This window comes from Ixodes scapularis, unplaced genomic scaffold (assembly GCF_016920785.2).
Source record: "Ixodes scapularis isolate PalLabHiFi unplaced genomic scaffold, ASM1692078v2 PGA_scaffold4__175_contigs__length_147842914, whole genome shotgun sequence".
NCBI lineage: Eukaryota > Metazoa > Arthropoda > Arachnida > Ixodida > Ixodidae > Ixodes > Ixodes scapularis.
The window spans coordinates 13,475,107-13,496,698 of NW_024609879.1; the positions used below are offsets into that span (position 1 = coordinate 13,475,107).

Sequence of the window (21,592 nt, forward strand, 5' to 3'; positions counted from 1 at the left end):
CCATGCATTATAAAGCTATTTATATTTTCACAAAATTACATTATAATACAAAAATGTACTAATTATGCTAATTATGACACTAATGAGGTCGCATTATTTATCATAAAATTTTCGTTGTCATTATAAACTGCAAAAAAATAGCTTTACTCCACAGTCCAGTCCTTTCTGAATAAAACGGTATAAAAAGTTTCAAAATGCTACGATAAAAACCTCATGAAAACCCCCGTAAGGCTAAGCACGTTGACAAAAAACATGAAGATGAGAAAATCAAAGTTAAAGTTTTGACATTGAACATAGAAAATTGTGTGAACAATGATAAATAATAATTGCCACCAAGGTGTAGTGTAAGTCTTCATGAACAACTTGACATAAAAGATGATGTAATCCATTTATGGGAACATTCGGAAAAAAATATGAAAGAAGTAAAGAACGAGTGAAATGTTGATAAAATCACATTTTCCTGTTTCGACGCTGACTACAATAAATTATGTGAAAACCCTTATGCGATAATAGTTATCAAGATGTAGTGTAGTGCATTCTGAACAAATAATTTTAAAAATTGCAATAATTTGTTTTTGAGAAGATTGCAAAAATGGTGAAGAATTACTGATATAGGCTAAAAATTGCTTCTAAAGTGATGACCCGACAACTTTGGGCAACGGGAGAGGCGAGCAAGAGTTTCAAGCTCCAAACGTAATTTTGTTTGGCCCTGAAAAGGGCCTTTGTTCCACATGGCACTGGAAAAAGCCATTACAGCTGTCCTGGGCTGTAATCTCGTGATGCTCCTGCCTGGTGTCGCTTGGAGAACCTTTCCTTCACGCTACTGCTGCTCTGGTGCACCGCGTTTGCTTTACGTAAACGGAGACTGTCCTTTTCGATGCTTCGGCGGACAAGGCAGTCACCGGTGGCGTAGCCCAGGCCTGCAGCAATGGACTCGTTGGTCGCTCTCCTTCCCTGGTTGTAGACAGCAACAGCTTCAGCCGCAGCCCTCTTCACGCTGTCCAGGGAGGCATTCGCATTCTTTGAAGTCTGCGTCCAGATCACCGAATGCAGGCTCTCACTGGCATTCTGCGTCTTTCTCTCACTACACCGTGCCAACAGGTCTTCATTGCTGAGCCTTTCAAACACTGGCTCCAGTGCAGCCCGAACACAATCCGGAAGAGGATTCTTGTGCGGCGGCGGAGGCTCACTGTTTGCCAAGGCCCTGTTGTACTTGCACCAGGACTCCGCTCCCTCGGGGCACTTGCTGTGGTCTGGGGCGCCGTCTGTGGAGGTCATGTGCAGGAGTGTGGCTTCCACCGCTCTCTTCATCCCTGGAACGTCATGGCTGTTGCTCCTGAGAGCATAGCCGTAATAGTTAGTGATCTTCTTGATCTTTTCCTGTGTCAGCTTTCCTCTCCCACCAAGTGACTCGCTTTGTGCCTCCTTCTCAACAACGTTGCGCAAGGCAGCTCCCATCCGCTTGCGGACGTGGTTCACGCAGTCCTTCTTCTCTATCTTGATGAAGCCGTAAACCTTCGCTTCAGACAAGGCATGGAATGTCCGGCTGTCTCCATCCGAAAGGACGGTGGTGTAGCAAAGACCATGCTTGGTCAGAGACCTCTGGAACATTGTGAGCGCAGCCTCCACCTCCATACGGCCAGCATTGCAGTCAATGTTCCTCTGGCAGTCGTGGGTTGCGTACCAGTCGCTGTAGCCATCGTCCTCGGGCTCCGGTCCCAAGGCACATCCAAGGCAGAAGTTGGAGTACACAACATGGTCGATGACGAGGCCAGAGTACAACTCCACAATGCAGCCTACACCAATGTGGGAGCTGCGTCCTCGGGTCATCCATGATCCGTCGAAGATGACATCGATGTTGCCAATGGGGTTCATAAAGCCTGTGTAGAGCCCCTTGACGACAGCAACACTGGCGGCTTCACTGTCGGTTGCTGCATTCTCACATGCCCGCACAAGCGTTTTCAGGTGTCCCTGGTACGTCTTGTGGTGCAGGCCCCGATGAGAAATGTTCATGGAGGCACAGAAGTCTGCCAAGGCTGTCACTCCTTTGCCAATGGATTGGATCCCCTTCATGGCCCTCATGTTCACTTCAAAGGGAGTGATCTTTGCTGTTCGCAACCCTGGGAGAGGAGAACTGCTTCTTCCTGGAAGTCGCAAGTGCTGCAGACGAGCACAAGCTTGACGGCCAAGCCGTACTCCTTGTCCGCGGCCTTGCTGAGCGTGAGAGATCCCACACCGCAGCTTCCACACCTCGCGTGCGCGAAGAGGTCGTTGAGGACTTTCATGTCGACGATGACAAACTGGGTCCCGGCATCGCTTGTTTGGCATGATCCGTTGACTTCAAGCAGATCGAACTTCCGCTGGGTCGCCGACTTCTCCGATAAAACGCGCTTGCTTTGCTCCGATCGCTCGGCGCGCTGCGCTTGCTCGGCCGTAGAGTAGTAGGTAGAGTCGACGCGAGTGGTGCCGGCAAAACTTGAGCCATCCGGACCAGAGCTTGAGGCCGCGGCATCGTCAACGGGAAGGCTAGCCGATGGTCCCGGCAGATCCGATGCGTTCGGCAGTGGCGCAGATCGTAGCGGCGCACTTGCAGGTGATGTCTTCCGCTTGTTCCACGCACGTCGCGTCTTCCTCCCGAACGTACGCCGCGTACTCTCTTTCAATCGAGAGTCCCCCGGCATCTCGATCGCTCGAAATAAAACTCCCGCAACTTCGTAGCAAGAAACCAACGATGTCCGACGCGAACGCGCGAACGTAAACGATTTCGAAACAACGTGCACTCAGCCGCGAAACGAACAAAGCGACGGGCCAAAACGAAGCAGACGACGCTTCTCCACGCTCCCCTCGCGCTGCTGGAGGCGCGCGCGCCAAGAGGAGGAAAGGAGCAAAAGTGGAAAGGGGCGCGTCTTGGCCTATGACAGGCGCGCGCGGCACGACGTACCCGTGACGTACGCGCGCGGGCCAATGAGCAATCGTTATTCCGGTCGTGAAAACCCGCGGAATGCGGATGCTCTCCAAGGTTGTCGCGATAGTGAGTGGGATGAGGACGTAGGGAAGAGAACCAGCTCCCCAACAAGACCAAGATGGCCGCGATCCAACGATCGGTCGTGAAGCGACGCGGGCGCGCAGTTTGACTATTTTTTTGCGTTGGATTCGCGATTTGAGCGTCGCGGAGGCATCGTATTTATCGTTTTTTTTATACTTAGACGTCGAATAGGACATTGAAACTTCGCAGGCAGGTACTTCAGACTATATTCTATCCAAACATGTGATTTTTGAAAAACCCCAAATTTCGCGATTTTTTACCATTTTAAGACCCGCGTCTCGCCTTAATTGTAACAAGGCGGGACACATCGCGGCAGGTTGTCGAAAACCCAAATTGTTTTTGCATGAGCGAGCCAGTGTGAAGAGAACGAAGAGCTGTTGGGCCCGTACCTTTATGCTTTGACGGTAAACGGCAAATCATACCGAGTGTTGCATGACAGTGGAGCGACCATCGATGTGGTCCACCCCGATTTCGTAACGAAGGCCCATTACAAATGGAAAGTGTAGTTGGATTCGGTCTGTCACAGACGAGGGGAGCTTGTGCTTTCCCGTGGCTGATATCCTGATCTCCGGACAGTTCGGAGGGGTGCGCACTGAGGCGGCGGTTTCAGACAAACTGCCCCCCCCCTCCCAGTACCCTTACTTGTTTTCAAACCGAACAGAAAAAATCTTGAGAGATCAGGGCAGAAGCCTCGGTGAGGGGCTCGTTCAAGCACTGACATGGTCCAAGGCTCAAGAGCTTTCGGCCCAGCTGGCGTATGATCCACCAAAAAAGGTGCTGTCCACAGACGAGCTGTTGGGTTCAAGATGGCGTGCTCAACAGGCACTACCGAGACAGACGCGGTCGAACCTTTGACCAGCTCGTGGTACCCGAAAAGTATCAAACGGACGTGCTGCGGCTTTGTCATGGCGCGGGGTGGGTAGGCCACTTGGGCAATAAAAAAACTAAAGAATGGCTTCTTTCTGAGTTCTACTAGTGCGGGTGCTTTCGGTACGCCGAGAACCGAGTGCGGTCGGCCGATGTCTGCCAAAGGGTGGGCAACCCAAACGAGAAGTCGAAGGCGCCTCTGAGATTGGTGCCGCTAATCTCTCAGCCCTTTCAGTACCTGGTGATAGACGTTGTCGGACCTCTCCCTACTACAAAGACAGGGTACCGCTATGTACTTACCATGCTTTGCGCGGCAACCAAGTTTCCCGACGCGGTGCGCCTGAGGGAATTAACTTCGGTCGAGATTGTGAAGGTGCTCCTCGATGTCTTTGCGCGAGTGGGGTTTCCCCAAGAAATACAACGCGACCAGGGAACAATATTCACTAGTGCGCTCACCACGGGATTTCTCGAAACATGCGGGATAAAACTAATACACAGCTCGGTCTACCCTCCACAGACAAACAGTGTAGAGAGATGGCACTCTGTGATGAAGCGCGTGTTGCGGGCCCTTATTTACGAGAACAAGTGCGAATGGGAGGCCTGCCTTCCTGCGATGTTGTTCGCCCTACGTTCCGTAGCTCATGACGCTACTGGCTTCAGCCCCGCTGAGCTGGTCTACGGTCGAGGCATGCGTTCGCCAATAAGGCTCCTTTGAGAGTCGTGGGATTCAAGAGGCTCCGACCCCACCGTAGTGTACATTTTAGCTCTGTTAGAGAGATTCAGGAGCTCGAGAGAGATCGCTGAGAAGAACATGAAGGCATCCCAGGAGAGAGCGAAACGTTACTACGATAAAAACGCTCGGTTTCGGCAGTACTCTGAGGGAGTACGGCCGAAACCTACGCCCCTCGCGGGTCAACAAATAGGAGGTGCAGTGGGAAGGGCCTTTTCGGGTGGCAAAAAGCTTTCGGATACCAACTATGCTATTGAGAGAACAGGTAAACGAAAATCCATTCAGATTTATCACTGCAACTTGATGAAGCAATACATCAGTTACCCTCAGTTGGTCAACATTGCGCTGAATGGGTCCGACGAGGGTGAGCTGGAAGTTCCGCAACTCGGAGAACCTTCGGACGGGTCTGTCGGAGTTTACAGTTAGCAGGACTAACTGTAAAACTGAAAAAGTGCCAGCTGGCGAAAGGGGGAGTGCGTTACCTGGGGCATGTGGTGGGCCAGGGCCGGCGTAGACCAGATGAGCTGAAAGTCGATGCAGTAAATGAATTTCCGCAACATGTAAAAAAAACAGTCATTCGGGCCTTCCTCGGTTTGACGGGTTATTATCAGCATTATATTCCGCGGTATAGACCCTTTCTGAAATTGCAGCAGGCAAACATGATCCGCTGAACTTGGCTTTTCTTCAAAACACGACAGACAACACTGATATCGAGGGGGCGCGGGGGGAGCAGCCATTGGTATGGCGGCCGCTGCAGCATCTACTTCGCCCGGCGCTATCGCTGCCGGTCTACTATGGAGCAAAACTTTGACAAAGATTCCGGATAACTTCACTGCTGACCACGTGAATAAGCATTACGCCGCCCGGAACACGAGCGAGCGTAACCGGTGACGTAGTTACAAATTCATGACAGAAAGCTACGTTGAGCCGTCGTCGCTCGAAACTGCGATAGTTAACAACGGGTAAGTTGTCAATTCTGCATTAGCGACTACAGCGCGTTATAAAGTGTACGATAAGCATTTTCAAAACTTGTTTTTCTTATACACAGGAATGTGAGCTTCGTCGTGGCGCACGGGCAGTGCTACGTGAGCCAGAGAAAGTCATCCAAGCTCTACCGCGCAACTACAACGATCGCAGCAGACGGCTCGGTCTAGACGAGTACCTGCCGTTGTGCTGCCAGAGAAGGCTTGTGCAATCATTCTTTAGCACTGCTACAAATGATTGCCCTTCTCAAAAAAGAAGGGTACAGGGAAGCACCCCTGGAAGTGACATGCACGGAACTTCCGCAGCAGTGGCGCCGTCCTCGGGGATCGCAGATCGATCCTGAGAGCGTCAGCGACCTGGACTGGAGGAGCATGCGGGAAGGAGGGCTTTCCGAAGTACTTTCTTCGAAGCTCTACGACGCGAGAAAAGCAACAGGAGCATGACAGACATGCAGCAGGACCTCCACACTTTGGGCGTCAATCTCGGCCACCTCAAGGATTCGCCTTTTGCGAAGCATCTGCGTTCTCTGCAAGTGCTGGGCACTGATTCAATGTTTGGCATAGTCCCCGAGGGCTCTAGAATATCTTACCAGCACCCAGTGTCTCCACATGGATTCAAGACATACATCAGCCCGAACATTGTGCAGTGTGGCACAGATGCCTCCAAACCTGTGCTCCCTACCTGGCCGGTGCTGTTCACCTCGTCAAACACCTACAAGGTGGGGACAGAGTTCCTAAGTGCTACCAAAACATCGCTTCTTCAGGTATTGTTCCACTTGCTTCACATTTGCACTTTACATTTATTTTCCTGTTATGCATTACCTTGTCTTTGTCTACGTAGAGCTTGGTTTTAACCCCAGAACAAGCGCGCCAACTGGAAAAGGACAGCCGCCAGCAAGCAAAAAGCGCAACGTGGAAGGCTGCCCGCACCAACAGGCTCACGGCGTCTTCATTTGGGACCGTTGCAACCCGTGAGTCGTAAACGAATGTGGGGCTACAGAACCTCACCGAAGAGTGAGAACTTTCTCGAGTGAGAGCCGTCAAGTGAGTGCTTACACACTATTTGCAAGCAAGATAGTTTTTCTCTTTTTAGAACACACGCTCTTCAACTCGACTCCTCTTTTTGATAGAAAGATGCATGCACAAGAATACTAGCAGTACAACGTGAAACGGCATGCGTGAATCCACAGGTAGAGTCACAGCGATAGCTGTAACACCGCACTCGGACCCTCATTAGCCTCGTTTACATGAAGGCGACTTAGTCGCATCAAATGCAGTTGTTGTATTCAATGCAGTTATGTAAACGGTATAATGCGCTAGGAAAGTGCATCACATTCAAGTCGCTAGACAGAGGTGGATCAAGATGGCAAATACGCATTCATTTAACCCATGTAAACGGAGCTCGCATCACGTTTTGGAACGGGGAGGATTATGGGAAAGCGCTCGCTGCGGCAGCGAGTGAACAGCTGAAAACATGGCGGTAGCCAGCCTTGCTGGCGGCGGCAGATAGCGGTGATAGCTCGCAGAACGCGAGCTATCACCGCTATCTTATGATGAAAATAAAAGCTCGCAGAACGCAAGCTTTTATTTCCATCATAAGTGAGCGGAATATAGCTGAGCAGCTTGGTGAGGGTGGCCCCCGTCCAAGCCTTGCAAAATGCAACTTGCGCATCCAAGGGCGTTTCAAGAGGCTTCGGCGCAAGCACGAACGACGCCGAGAGCTCCGAGCACTGCATGGTAGCACCGAACAAGCAGCTCCTGCCTCGGCGCTGTTCCTGGCTGTGCCGGAGCCTTTTGGCCTCGGGGTCTGGTCGCGGTTGGCAAGGTTTCGCGAGGCACAGCGTGCTGGCGTCCTCAGAATGGTGGCAAATGATCTCGTTTGCCAGGCCGTGCACAGGTACGTCGCCTCTGATCCAGAGTGACCTAGCGGTCCGACCCGGAACCCAAAATGCTCAGGTTTTGATGCTCCTTCCGTCTCATAACTTCTTGTGCAGCATTGAAGACGGCGGGCACAATCTTTACGCTTGCGGAAAGCGTTGAAAAGCCTTCATGTGCGATGCATCGGAAAATGTGGTCACGTGGTGCAGCCGGTGCCGGAAACGCAGCTGGGCGTTTTCAGATAAGATCGAACAACGATGTCCGGTGACCATTTTTAATTTTAATGAAAAAAATATATTTTGCAGGCTTTATGCCAAGAACAACAAAACCGATCCTTGTTTTGGCAAAAAAAAATTTGTCTTTCCAAAAAAAAATTGTTAGCACCCCCTCAGCCACGTGCGCGTTTTGCGTATAGCGCGATGTTGGCATTTCGGGCGGCTTCCCCCAAAAAACTGTTCTGGCTACGGGTCTAGAAATATTTACTGACAAACTAGGCATAAGAAGGATTGACACCAAGTATTAATAATCGAGTATTGGGGTCGTTATTTTTACAAACAAAATCGCAAACAAGGCACATTGCGCAATAATGCTCTGGATTAAAGATTTTTTTTCACCGTATCTATATAGGCTAAGGTTAAAACTTTGCCAGTGTGTTGCCCTGTGTATAGTTAATCTTTTCATTGAATATTGTTGTCCTGGTTAGCAGGATATATTTACAAGAATGGCTCACACAGGGGCATTTACCCAAAAATGCATTATTTTGAAAATTATTTAAAAAAAAAGGCAATCTTCAATATTTTTTTAAACTCTCCGAAATTAATGTCTATAATATGTACTAACAGAGTCTGCAAAAACATAATGCAATATTTGTGTGGCTTTCAAGCTATAAAGCGAGGAATATGGCCAAATCGACGCTAACGCGGTTGCCATAAATGGGGCGTGCGCATACCCGTTCTTCACAATTTCTTTATTGATAAAAAGCGTGAAAATGCTACGGGGTGGTCAGGAAGAGACAAATTGACAGCACAGAGGTGGACGGTAGTTTTAAAGTAAGAATTCCTAATACATTTCTGAACAACCGACCCAAAAATGCCCATGGGTCAGATCGATCGGGAGGCGCCATCCTTTGACAAGCTCCGCAGCGCCTGTTTCAAACAGCCGGCGTATAGCGTCTCCGTCTACGCGACGTGAAGGAAGCAACCGGAGCGACTATGCAAACAGATCAACCTTCAACCTTGGCGGTAACATAATATAGGATGTAGGGCCCGGCAGAACTTGGGCCTCCTCTGAGCGCCAATAGATCCGCCGCCGAAAAAAAGAAAAACGCACAATGCCAAAAAAAAATACTGCAAAAAAAAAAAAAGATTTGCGATTCACTGAGATTGTCTGTTTATCGCGAGAGAATCTGCAGCCCAAGTCAATACGCAAGATGGCACGGGATTGCCAGCTAAAAAGGGCACCGCAATCCGACCGCCCCTGCGGGTGGCCTTTGGCCATGAAACCGACGCCGCGAAGAAACAGCACACACCAAAAGAGCAGATAGCTGGGACCTTGAGAGCTGTGGGATAGAGTTGGGACTTTCTCTATATTCGCAAGGGGGCCCACTGCCTAAGCATCAAGCGATTTCATCGTGAGCAGCTCCTGCGACGGCTCACGTGCGTGTTCTCTATTTCGATGGCTGAACGTTACAGTTCGAAGCGCGAGTGTTGCGCTGATTACCTCAAGAGGTACAAGAAAAAAATTGTTTACCAAAGGAACTTTCGAAGTGTGATGGACCTGGACATGTTTCGTTGAAGAAGCATCTCCGTGGAGGAAGTGTTCCTGTGCGAGAAAAGACTTTGTGTGCGTGAACTGTATCAGCCGTTTCAAAGAAATGACGGCGGAATCGTCGGAATCAACGGGGCCAGAGGAAACCTTCGTCCCGGAACACGCAGCCGTCGAAGAGCTGAACAGGTATGCGCACTCTTCAGGAGTTTCACCCTTGAAACCACGTTCCGCCGTAAAAAGGCACTGTAGGAGGTCTTACGCCAAGCGAAAGCAGGAAGAAATTGAACGCGCTCTGAGCAAGAAGCTAAGATCAGGCGTCACTACAGTGTATGGCGTGGGAGACAAGCCAACAACCTCAGCACAAAGCTGCAGCACCTGCTCAGGGTGGTTGAGCAACCTTCGGTCTGCGTTTGACGCTTCGAACTCGTACCATGAGCGCTGCCGACTTTTAACACCACTCCCGGAGTTGCTCTCAACGAAAGAAATTCAAGGTGTTATTCCTTCAGCGACCCGCTATTTGCTCCGCAAATCAAGACATTACAAAGAAAAACTGGGAGTGTGGGCAATTCCTGACCCTTACACAAGAAGGAGAGTAAGCAAGGCGGAACTGCAGGCAGCAATGGACTATTACATCAAAGATGATCTAAATTGTACACAGCAGAATCCGAACAGAAAGGACGTCGTTGGCGTCATGGTGAACGGAACGAGACAGTACATTGCGAGACGTGTGATGACGCGGTCAATTCGCGAGGCTTATCGAATGTATAAGACAGCCCACCCAGACACAGCCATCGGCCTTACAAAATTCTATTCTTTGAAGCCAAAATGGGTTGTGCACATCCCCTCGCATGACGTTTGTGTGTGCGTTTATTGCGCAAACACGAAGCTCGCTGTGTGCGCCCTGGAAAACATTACAGGCGTCATAAGGAGCGCCGAAGACCTCCGTGACCTTTCTTTGTGCAGTCCACCTTCTGCCAAGTGTTCACTCGGAGAGTGCAGGGCATGTCCCTCGGTTGGGTGTTTTGAGGCGCCTAACCTTGGAATTCCAGATGAGGAGGTGCTTTACGCAGTCTGGGAGAACGGCGATCTAATAAAGAAGGAAGTGAACCCAAATACGTTTCTGGAGCACCTTCAAGAATGTGTCAGGAAGTGGACATCCCATGATTACATCAGGCGCCTCCAGGGGAAGGCGATAAGCGATGAAAAGAATTATCTGCGGAAAGCTAGCATTGTGCTTCACTTCGATTTCGCGGAGAAATGGATCGTTGTTCTGCCCGAGGAAATCCAGTCTTACCACCGGAGAAAGAGTCAAGTCTCCATATTCACCTGCGTGGTCACGACAAAAAAAGGAACCTGCAGCTGCGCCGTCATAAGTGACGACATGTGCCACGACTCAGCCCACGCATGCTACGCTGTTAGCAAGGTGCACGAGTGGCTTGAGGACAAAATTCCGGTGTATGCTCATGTGACCTACGTTAGTGATGGTGCAGCAAGCCACTTTAAGAACAAATACCAACTGCATGAGCTGCAGGGCAGCAAGTACACGTCAACAAAGTGGATTTTTTCCACAACTGAACATGGTAAGAGTGCCTTTGACGGAATCGGGGGTCTTGTCAAACACCAGGCAACATTGTACAACCTCCGAGGGCCCACCACGTCCGTGATCAAGACGGCGTCAGAGATGGTTGCAGCACTGAACACTAAACTGCCGAACGTGGAACTAATCCACCTCCCGAAAGGTGACGTCAAAGCGTTCAGGGACATGAAAGCAAGAGAGTGGGACTCTGTTTCTGCTGTGCGTGGAATTCGGTCCTGTCACTTGTGGCAGTGTACGCGGTCCGGCACCTCGCAACCAAAGCTGTTTGTAGCAAGAACAGTAGACGCAGAAAAGATATATCTTTGAAAGTAAAGTCTCTTACGGCTGCGAAAAGCAGATCGAGGTCGCCAGATTACAATGGCAATGAGAAGAAACGAACAGCAATCACTACAGTCAAAAGAGAAAAAAAATGTTCCGCTTCGGAGTGCCAGGACTGAATCAGTAGAGCGGCCAGCAGATATAATGCACGCGACAATCGCCGAAACTGCGCACATGATCTTGCTTAATTAAACTCATTTCAACTGTACCACTTGAAACATATGTTCTTTCTTATCACTATTCAAACATGGCCGTCAGCAGCCCAGCATCTCTACGAAGGGGAGGCTCCGAAAGTCACTGATCCAAGAAATCTGTATTTAAATTGTTGAGTTGTGGTTCAAATTCATCTGAAATCGTTTGTATGAATTATTATTTTTCACGAACTCCTGTCATAGTGCTTTCTGTTCACGCAGGAAGCACTATGACAGGCGCCAATAGATCCGGAGCGGCGGATCTGTAAGCGCCAATAGATCCACGGCGGCGGATCTATTGGCACTCACAGGAGGCGCAAGTTCTGCCGGGCCCTACATCCTATATTATGTTACCGCCAAGGTTGAAGGTTGATCTATTTACAAAGTCGCTCCGGTTGCTTCGTTCACGTCGCGTAGACGGAGACGCTATACGCCGGCTGTTGAAACAGGCGCTGCGGAGCTTGTCAAAGGATGGCGCCTCCCGATCGATCTGACCCATGGGCATTTTTGGGTCAATTGTTCAAAAATGTATTAGGAATTCTTACTTTAAAACTACCGTCCACCTCTGTGCTGTCAATTTGTCTCTTCCTGACCACCCCGTAGCATTTTCACGCTTTTTATCAATAAAGAAATTGTGAAGAACGGGTATGCGCACGCCCGATTTATGGCAACCGCGTTAGCGTCAATTTGGCCATATTCCTCGCTTTATAGCTTGAAAGCCACACAAATATTGCATTATGTTTTTGCAGACTCTGTTAGCACATATTATAACATTAATTTCGGAGAGTTTAAAAAATATTGAAGATTGCCTTTTTTTTTAAATGATTTTCAAAATAATGTATTTTTGGTTAAATGCCCCTGTGTGAGCAATTCTTGTAAATATATCCTGCTAACCAGGACAACAATATTCAATGAAAAGATTAACTATACACAGGGCAACACACTGGCAAAGTTTTATAACCTTAGCCTATATAGATACGGTGAAAAAAAATCTTTAATCCAGAGCAATATTGCGCAATGTGCCGTGTTTGCGATTTTGTTTGTAAAAATAACGACCCCAATACTCGATTATTAATACTTGGTGTCAATCCTTCTTATGCCTAGTTTGTCAGTAAATATTTCTAGACCCGTAGCCAGAACAGTTTTTTGAGGGGAAGCCGCCCGAAATGCCAACATCGCGCTATACGCAAAACGCGCACGTGGCTGAGGGGGTGCTAACAATTTTTTTTCGGAAAGACAAATTTTTTTTGCCAGAACAAGGATTGGTTTTGTTGTTCATGGCATAAAGCCAGCAAAATATATTTTTTTCATTAAAATTAAAAATGGTCACCGGACATCGTTGTTCGATCTTATCTGAAAACGCCCAGCTTTAACTTTGAGCTTTGACACAGCATGGCGCCTCATGTAAACATTGCCGGGTTGGCTTCATTCGAAGGCCGATTGGAGTCAATATGCTGAGGTCGCATTCATGTAAACGCGGCTATTATCGCAGGCACGCACTTCACCGCTCTCCTGGCGGCGACGGTGAACTGCTTACAATGATCTCTGCTCTTCGGTTTGATGAGACCGATGTACCCTCGCTGTTGCGACAAGTCTAGCCTTGCGTTCCGCTTTTTCTGTCGCAGTCGGCACCTTACGAGGAGGAGCTGTTATTGATGTGTGGGCATAGCCAGGTCATGGGCGTTGCTTGACTGGTTGTTTGTAGCGCCCAGAGCCAGGGGCTTATGGAGCAGCCCCTTTTCATTAGAAATAGGGTTAAACCTAACTGCCTGACTCCGGTTTCCCACGCTCAGCTCAGCAGACACCGCTGAAGCGCTTCACAGAGAGAATCCTTGCCCTAGCAGATTACTTTTGTTTTGTTTTAACTGTTAATATGAACTTAAAACCGGTACGAGAATCTCCTTTGTCCATTCAGTAACTATTCATGGAAATTACTTTTTTCGATGTTTTCATTGCCCTGTTCTTTTGCAGGCATAGTGTCACTCACGAGCCCCATGCAGTGAGGAACTACGAAACAGCACTTCATTGTTGTGGCCACAGCATCCAGACTACCTGCTGTGGCATTATGGTAAATCCATCTTTGCCATGGCTGGGAGCGTCTCCGGACAGACTTGTCTATGACCCCAAGGAGCCTGTCCCTCATCGAGTTCTGGAAGTCAAGTGTCCCTATACCATGTACCACTCAGCCGATCGGACGTTTATTGGACAGGTGTATACCACAGGATCTTCTTCTGTTTTAAAATTATTGGTCGGTCCTGGCCAGAGGGAGAGAAGGACGTTTCCTACAAAGGCCCACGTCGGGCGAGAGAAGGACAATTTTAGCGTATGAGCTGGGCGCGCACGCAGACTTGGAGGCGTGTGTAGAGGGCGTGTAGGCGCAGTGAGCTACGGGGCGCCCTCTAGAGTGTACATAAAAAGGGTGCGTGTGAATAAACGGGGGCTTTTTCCATCCGAGCACTGGGAGTGTCAGCTGTGTCACTCTTTCCTCCGCGGCCCTCGTCTCTGGCCGTCACCTCGGCTCGAACCCGCCCACTACACGGTGTCAAAAGTGGGATGCCCTGTTCCCGCGGTTCGACATGGCTGCTAAGGACGCTCCGGTTCCTGCCCTTGCTGCCGCCAGTCTCCGGAGTCCGGCCCCGTTCTCCTTCGACGATGCCGGCGAGTGGCTTTTGTGGTTGCAGCAATTCGAAGACTACGCCTTCGCCACAGGTATGCACCTGGCGCCGGATGAGACACGAGTTAGGACCCTCCTCTATTGCATGGGTCCACGGGCACGCATCATCCTCAGTTCGCTGATGTCCGACGAAGAGGCCTACCAGTCCTATGCAGAAGTCACCCACCGGCTCACAAGCTACTTCGTGCACCCCATAAATGAGGTGTACGAGAGCTCCCGGTTCCACAAGCGGACGCAACAGCCAGGCGAGTCCGTCGACAGCTTCTTCATGGCCTCTTGGAACATGGTGCGCAAGTGTAACTATCCGTCACCAGCCGTTGATGACCGTCTTAATCGCGACCGTTTCGTCGTGGGTTCGGCGGATTCTCGTCTCTCGGACAAGCTGTGCCGCACACCAAGACTCTCCCTGGACGACGCACTGGTGCAAGTTCGTCAGCACGAAGACGCCGAGCGAGAGAAGCATCGCCTGTCCCTCACAGCTGGTCAACCGACAGCGCACGTGGACGCAGCGACTTCGCGTAAACCCGTGCAGCGCGCACACGGACGGGACATCAGACGGGACTCTGGCAACTCTGGCAACTCTGTGTCACGTGACAGGCCCGAAAGTTTTCGAACCAGCAATGTTCGAGAAGCTTCTAGAAGCAGCCAAAGTGCGCAGTGCCTCTTCTGCGGTCATGAGTATCACCGACGGTCGGACTGCCCAGCTGCGAAAGCGGTCTGTAACCAATGCATTTACTGTACCTCCCGGTTGCCCCTCGTCGAGAGCCGGCAGTCCAGGCACGCCGACCCTGGTTGTCGCCCGTCGATCAGAGCTCACAGTCGGAGTCCGTGTCCAGGCCTGTGGGTCGCCCTTCCCACGCCAGCGCTGCGTAGGCTGGCTGTCTCGGGCTATCAATGCCCGAGTCCCGCCACGGAAACAACCCGGAATCGTCATGGCCTAAGCTAGATGGCCAGGGCTCGCCGTTTCCACCGGTTTGGACTTTGAACCTCGCTGGTGGACCGCTCAAGGGTTCGCCATGGGCCAAGCCAGGCAGACAGCCCGGCCCCGTCGTTCCAGCGCAGCTCCAGCTATGCTCAGCACGGACTGTCTCGCGTCAGCTTGTGACTTCACCGCCGACCGTCTGTCACGTGCCCTCTGCCTCTTCTTTCAGCCTCGGCTCCCACAATACGAACCACCGGAGGTCACCTCGTCACTCCAGACGGGAGATGCACTGCTTGCATCGAGATCTATGGTGAGACATGCGCTGTGAAGTTTGTTCTGCAATTTCTGGGAAGGAGAGAGCTCGTCAAGCTGATTTTTTCAGCTTTTTTTCCTTAACCTCCCACATCACTCAAATAGAAAATAAAGGCATCATTATACTGTGCGAGGGAGGTTATCCTCGGAATGGGCTTTTTCTGCGGGTGTGGTACCGTCACCAACCTCGGAGCAAACCGGTTGATGCTATGAAAACCTGTTCAACCACCGAAGGAACCCAAAATGACGTCATTCGTAGTCCGAGTCCTCGCAAAACCAAGTGAACTTACAGTTGCAGTCAAGTGTTTTCGTAAATGTCAAGACCGATGAAGCTTCCTGCGGCAAAGTTTTGCTTGAGGGAAGCCTCCAGCTGCTTCTAGAGAGAGGAATCGGTGTCGTACGAGGAGTAACAGAACTTCAAGACGGGTGTGCCATAATCCTGGTTACGAATTTCCGACAAGAGCCGCAACACGTCACGAAACGTATTGCCGTAGGCCACATCGACGAACCTCAAAACTCAGCCGTAATCATTGCTCTTTGCGTTATTAATATATACAATTTATACAACTATAGAATTAGCAATACATTCAAATTGGAATGCTATAGAAACCCGCATTTTCTTATGAATTTGGGACATTTATCTGTAAAGGAACCGGCTTACCCCACTCGTCACGCAGAGCATAGGGAAATGGTCGCGCGGAGGACAAATTACGGCTCTCAGGTGATCAGATATACGCTGCCTAAATTGCTAAACCAGTTTGATGCTAGTGAGTTGGATCTAATTAGGATGTCATTTAAGCAACTTAGAGAATATTTTGTAAACCTAGAGAGGTAAAATACCAGTGATCTGGCAGTTTGTTTAATGTTTCCAGGAATTTCAATGTTTTTTTATTTATGTGTGGTGTGCGTATATTATCCACCCATTTTGTACTTTCGCATGAAGTACCATTTTTTGTTTCCCTGTACCTCTGCTATTGTGCCTAAGTAGGGGGCGAGGGCCTTGTGAAGCTGTATTTCACAGCTTTTTCCCTCGAGCTTCACCATCAATGTAAATGGAAATAAGCGAATCATAATTGTAACTTTGATTCAAGGTGGCTGGGATGTTTATGACTTGGGTTGCGGACAGGGGGAGGGGGGGTCAAAATGCACGTGTATATTATAGGGTCACCTAGATTTCGGGAAAGCTTAAGCCCCAAAAGCACCCCCCCCCCCCCCCCCCCCGGCTACGCCCTTGGCCGAAACTAGGGATGGGCGAATATTCGGTTATTACGAATAGCCAATCGAATTCTGTTCTATTCGGCATTCGCTTCGAATCGAATTTAAGTATTCGACAATATCAAATTATTCGACAATATTGAATAATTCGACTACAGTATTCGCGACTCCAGCAAAACGGACGCTACCAAGCGGAAAAACCGGGAGCCAGCCGGTCCAGGCTGCTCCGCGCCCCTCCGCGCCCCTCCGCATCTCTGGTGGCTTTCGCGGACACGTGTTGTCGGCGCGATGGCGAACAGTGTAATTTCACGATGGTCCGAAAATTTCTTAAGTTTGCCTGAGTGTTCATTAGTGTGGCGAAACCTCAGTAGATTGTTTCCTTCTATCACGTGTTTTCGATTTCTTCGATGGGGAGGAATTGCGGAAAAACGTTTTGATTTCTTGTCTGTCTCGAATCGCATTCAAAATGACGACTACTTGGTAACTGATAAGGGGTTTCTTTATGAAGATGTAGAACAGTGGGAGGACGACAGACGAGGCATTTCACTGGAGGGAACACCAATGCTGCAGTCAAGTGAAGGGGAAAGTTCGATAGCTGCTTTTCTTGAGTTTGGTTGTGTTCGATTAGCCTCAAGTTTGAGCCACCCACGTCGGTCGGTGCGTTGGCTATTCATCTTGGCTGCTTTTCGCCGAAAAATCCTCTGAACCACTCCGAAGGAGTTGGGCTGATTTCGCAATTACTTGATTCAGGAAAACCTGCTCGCTGCAAATTATGAATGAGGGAAATTATCTGTTTTCAAAAGGTGGGGGACGCGTCTCGCAACGTTAGAAACTGTCACGGCATTATGATCTATCGCGCCTCCAATATTTATATTATACCTCCGTCGAATTGAGCCAGCAGCAATATACGTCTACATTGCTCAGGTTGACCGACCACAAAAATACTCATTTTTTCCGTACAGGATTCGAAGTCAAGTTCAATGCAGAGAGGTTCTGCGTGAATCGCCAATGAAGACTCTCTTCAGTTTGTCCGCATTCGTCTCCGTGCTACTGGCTAGAACCATTTGGTTAAGTTTAACTTAGTATCTCTCTGTCTGTCAAATATATTTTTATTCAGCAGTTCACATAATAGCTAGTTAACTAAGCTTATATTTCCAACCGAAGAATATACTAATATCGCTTTAGTAGGACCCCCATAGTACGTAATATAATACATAGCCCGCATATTCGTCAAAATGACTTCTCGATTGCTACTCAAACCTGAATTGAAATACGAGTATCAGCTGCTTAGTGGGGTGCCGGCGGGTTAACATGCTCCTTGGCCCAAGAAGCGCTTGCTTAATTTTCGTAATTTTCCTGCAGCCTGTGCTGTTGACCAAGCATACGACTAAAGCTGTTTCTTAAACGCGGATACGCACAAAAGCTCGATTTCGCGGACAGATAAGTCGCATGGTCGAGGCATGCGAGTTGGCTGAAAATTACTGTCGGTGGGAGAATTCTGCATTCATTGCCACTTTTCTTAGATGATCAAAACTTATTAGCATCTTACCGTCTCTTCAGAGCCCATAGTTTCGGTTTCGAACGAAATTTCCGAAACAAAAGTTTGACATGAAAAGAACAAAAAACACAATTGGAAAACAAAACTATGCTCTGCAAGTTTATGTGCACCGGCTACACTTAACCGTCTCAGTTCAAATACATATAAAATTTGGCATTAAACAAAAGAAAATCGGTTTAATTCAACGCTCCACCTGTTCAGGCGGCCCAAACGAGCCGACGCGACCTGGACTCAGCCGCCATGTTTGTTTGGTGGTGGCGCCCCCTATAGGTCACTGCAGTCACGAATAGACCACTTACAACGTAACCACTTATAGTGCAGGACCGGGTATAATGCGGCTCTTTTAAACCACCGGTTCGCCTCCCATAGAACTCCATGTAATTACATACCGCTTAAAATGCAGGCGCGCGAAGGGGAATACCGGTTATAGTGCGGTTTTTGGAACAGCGCGCCGACTGAGCGGCGCAGCGAGCACGCTTCCCTGTGCGACACTAGATAACGGCGCGAGCCGCAATGGCCGCAAGTGGCACTCACGGGGCAAGGAGGTTGCTCGAAGGCTCGAAGAAGCGGGGAGAAGCGAAGAGAGAGGCTTCGGTTGCCATAGCAACGGAGGGATGCAGGCACGTGTCGTTCACGTGCATGCGTCCCTCCGCTGCGTTGGGAACAAACAACCGCAACGACAGACCAATCGCAGGTCGAGAAGAAGTGTTCGCGTGCGTTGCATGCCGGTCGCGGGCCGGCTGCTTCTATCCGCGAACATGGCGTCAGTTGTGATCGTCGACGTAGATGGCGTTAAAGTGAACTACGGCGTGGTGGAAGCTCATCGGTCCGCGTAAAAGCGCTATCCTTGACTGTGAATTTTCGTTGTGTGTCTCTATTATAACCCAGCACGTACTAGAAGGGAAGATCCACCTACTTGTGCGGCGATGTTGTGGCGGCACTCTCAAGACGGCAAAAACGCCCGTGTCGTTGTGTTTGTTTACTTCGGCTACAGTGGTGCTTTCTAAGCATTTGTGTTTTCAAACGTCGCTCGGATTTCTTATTTGGAGCATTTCATGCCTGTGCTCAAGTTGAAGGTATTACTGGCGCGTACCGTATAAAGGATGTGAATTTTCACGCGTTTTCATCGCCGGAGAAAAGTGATTAGGGTTAGCAATCCTGAACGCTCGCAACGTCCGTCCGCAACCCGCGACGCCGTTAAAAGGCTGCGCCAAGCAAAAGTCACTCATTTCTTTCAAAATGTGTGACACACTTGAGAGAGGTGTACTAGTTTGATGAAATAAAAACGACTTTCCTCAAACTAAGCTTTATTTTTCATCTAACATAAAATAAATTCTTTTACAAAGGTAAGTTGTCTGATGGCATGTATTTTGGCCTGAAAAATTGATGTTTTGGTTATAGCGCGGTACCGCTTATAGTGCGGATTTTCGCGACTCCCGCGACATACGTTATATGCGGTCTACACTGTATACAGGATTATTCTACCTTTCTAAATAGAGTCAAATTCGACTATATAGAACCCGTTTACATCGAATTATTCCTTATATCGAGAAATTATCGTGCACAGTAATGTTACAGTGATAATATATAGCAAAAACTATGGTTGCATCGAAGAAAAATAGCAGCCGCTACTGACATATTGAACTGCCAAGAGCGCCAGTTTGCACTGCAAGCTGACTTTCCCCCAACGCGAGCGGCCGCATTGGGAGAAAGCCAGCTTGCAGAGCACGCTAACTTTTTTCCTTTTTTCTTTTTTCTGGGCGGCCGCATTGATTGCAGGGAAGAAAAGAAAATATAGCTTTTGCGGAGGGAGGGGGGAGAGGGTCCTCAGTGCTCCCTCTCCCTGCTCCATCCGCAAAAGAGAACATTATTTTTTCTTCCAAGCGATTAACACAGCCACAACCCGCCCCCCCCCCCCCCACCCCAAAAAAGAAAAGCTAACTTGTTTTGCTTTCCCCAATGCAGCCACCTGTTGTAGGGGAAAGCCAATTTACAGAGCAAAACGGCGCTCTGCAGGAGAAGGTGCTCCCTTTCAGACGTGCTCAGTGCTCTCGGCATAGTTAGGCGCTAATGCGCGAATATAGAAGGCAGCGACCTCAGCATTTTGGAGTCCGTCGACAGCATAGAAAAATATTGTTATCGCGGATGCAATCAAGAAAAAGCAGCAGAAGATGCAAGACTACTTCATAGTGTAATATTTCGGCAGAAAGTGGATTTTTGAGAGTCAAATTCATTAAGACTTTTATATCAAATTACTCGTTATATCGAACTGGTAGACATTTCTTTGCAAGTTTGATATAAACAGGGTTGACTTACTCTGGCTTGGATTTCCGGCTAGGTGGCGCAAGCTTCCGACCATTTCGACCATTTCGTGCTCCCGAACTCAATACACTTGAAATTAACAATTACAGTACTTCTAGTACCAAATAAGGTAAAATACAAAACTATTGTTTAAACATATCTTGTGGTATTTGTTGCTTGTACTATTCGAACTATTTGATTCAAAATTATTCGGCCAAAATCAGTATTCGCTTCGAATTCGATTCGGACCCAAAATCCTCTATTCGCCCATGCCTAGTCGAAACACTGAGTGTTGTATATATGTACAGCTCGTAGAAGAAGAGAATAAAGAGCTCTCGCCTCGCGCTTCATGCTGGGCTAGACATTCTGTCAAACACCTTTGTGACTAGTCTATGTTAGGATGAGATGAAGTATAGTAAACACTGGAGCAAGAAAAAGGGAGGCTGAAAAACCTCCTTTTCTTTTTTTGCTCCAAGTTTTACTCTATCAAAGAAATATTTTGTTAGAGAGGTAGCAAACCAGGTAGAGACAGGTAGACAAACAGAGCAATGTCACCTCACAGTCGATCGTGCATTGTGACGGCTTACTTTCGCTGAATTCTGAACCTAACCCTTCTCAATCACTGTTACGCAATTCATTAAATCGGTAAACCTTTTACTTGGTTATGGTTGTCTAAATGAGTTCCCCCAAACAGGCAATTTTATGCGGCACATGTTTACACTTAATGGACATCCTTTTTGGAGACCTCTTTGCTGCACTGCTGAAACACCCATTTTAGCGAAACCCGTTGTACAACCCGTATTATCGACCCCAGTTTAGCAAACCCCCTATTGAAAAAATTATGCCGACCTCGATGAATCTTTTTTTAGCAAATTTTCCCTGATGTTCGAAGTTAATGTGAGAGGGCAGGCGAGCTGGTTAATTCAAGGACATGTACATACATCATAAACCCGTGAGCGTGGGCTATTATGTCTACCCCGCTATGCTTGTTTAGCTTCCTGAACCTGCAGCTGAACTGCTACCGCCGGAGGTTTCTACGAGGTTTGGTGTAATAATAATAATATAATAATAATAAATAGCTTGAGCCTCAGGTTACAATCCATTTTACCCAAGCAGAAAAACCCAAAAGGTGACTGCACACAGCGCAGTTTCTTTTTTTCTCTTGGGGGGTGGGAGGCATAACTTGCCAAATTGTCGACTTCAGGGGTTTAAAAAACATTGAATTATGTGAGT

General features: G+C 48.7%; 1 pseudogene; it reads left to right on the forward strand.

Moving 5' to 3' along the window:
- Window positions 1-21,592, forward strand: part of LOC121837671 — a 34,582-nt pseudogene that overhangs the window by 940 nt on the left and 12,050 nt on the right.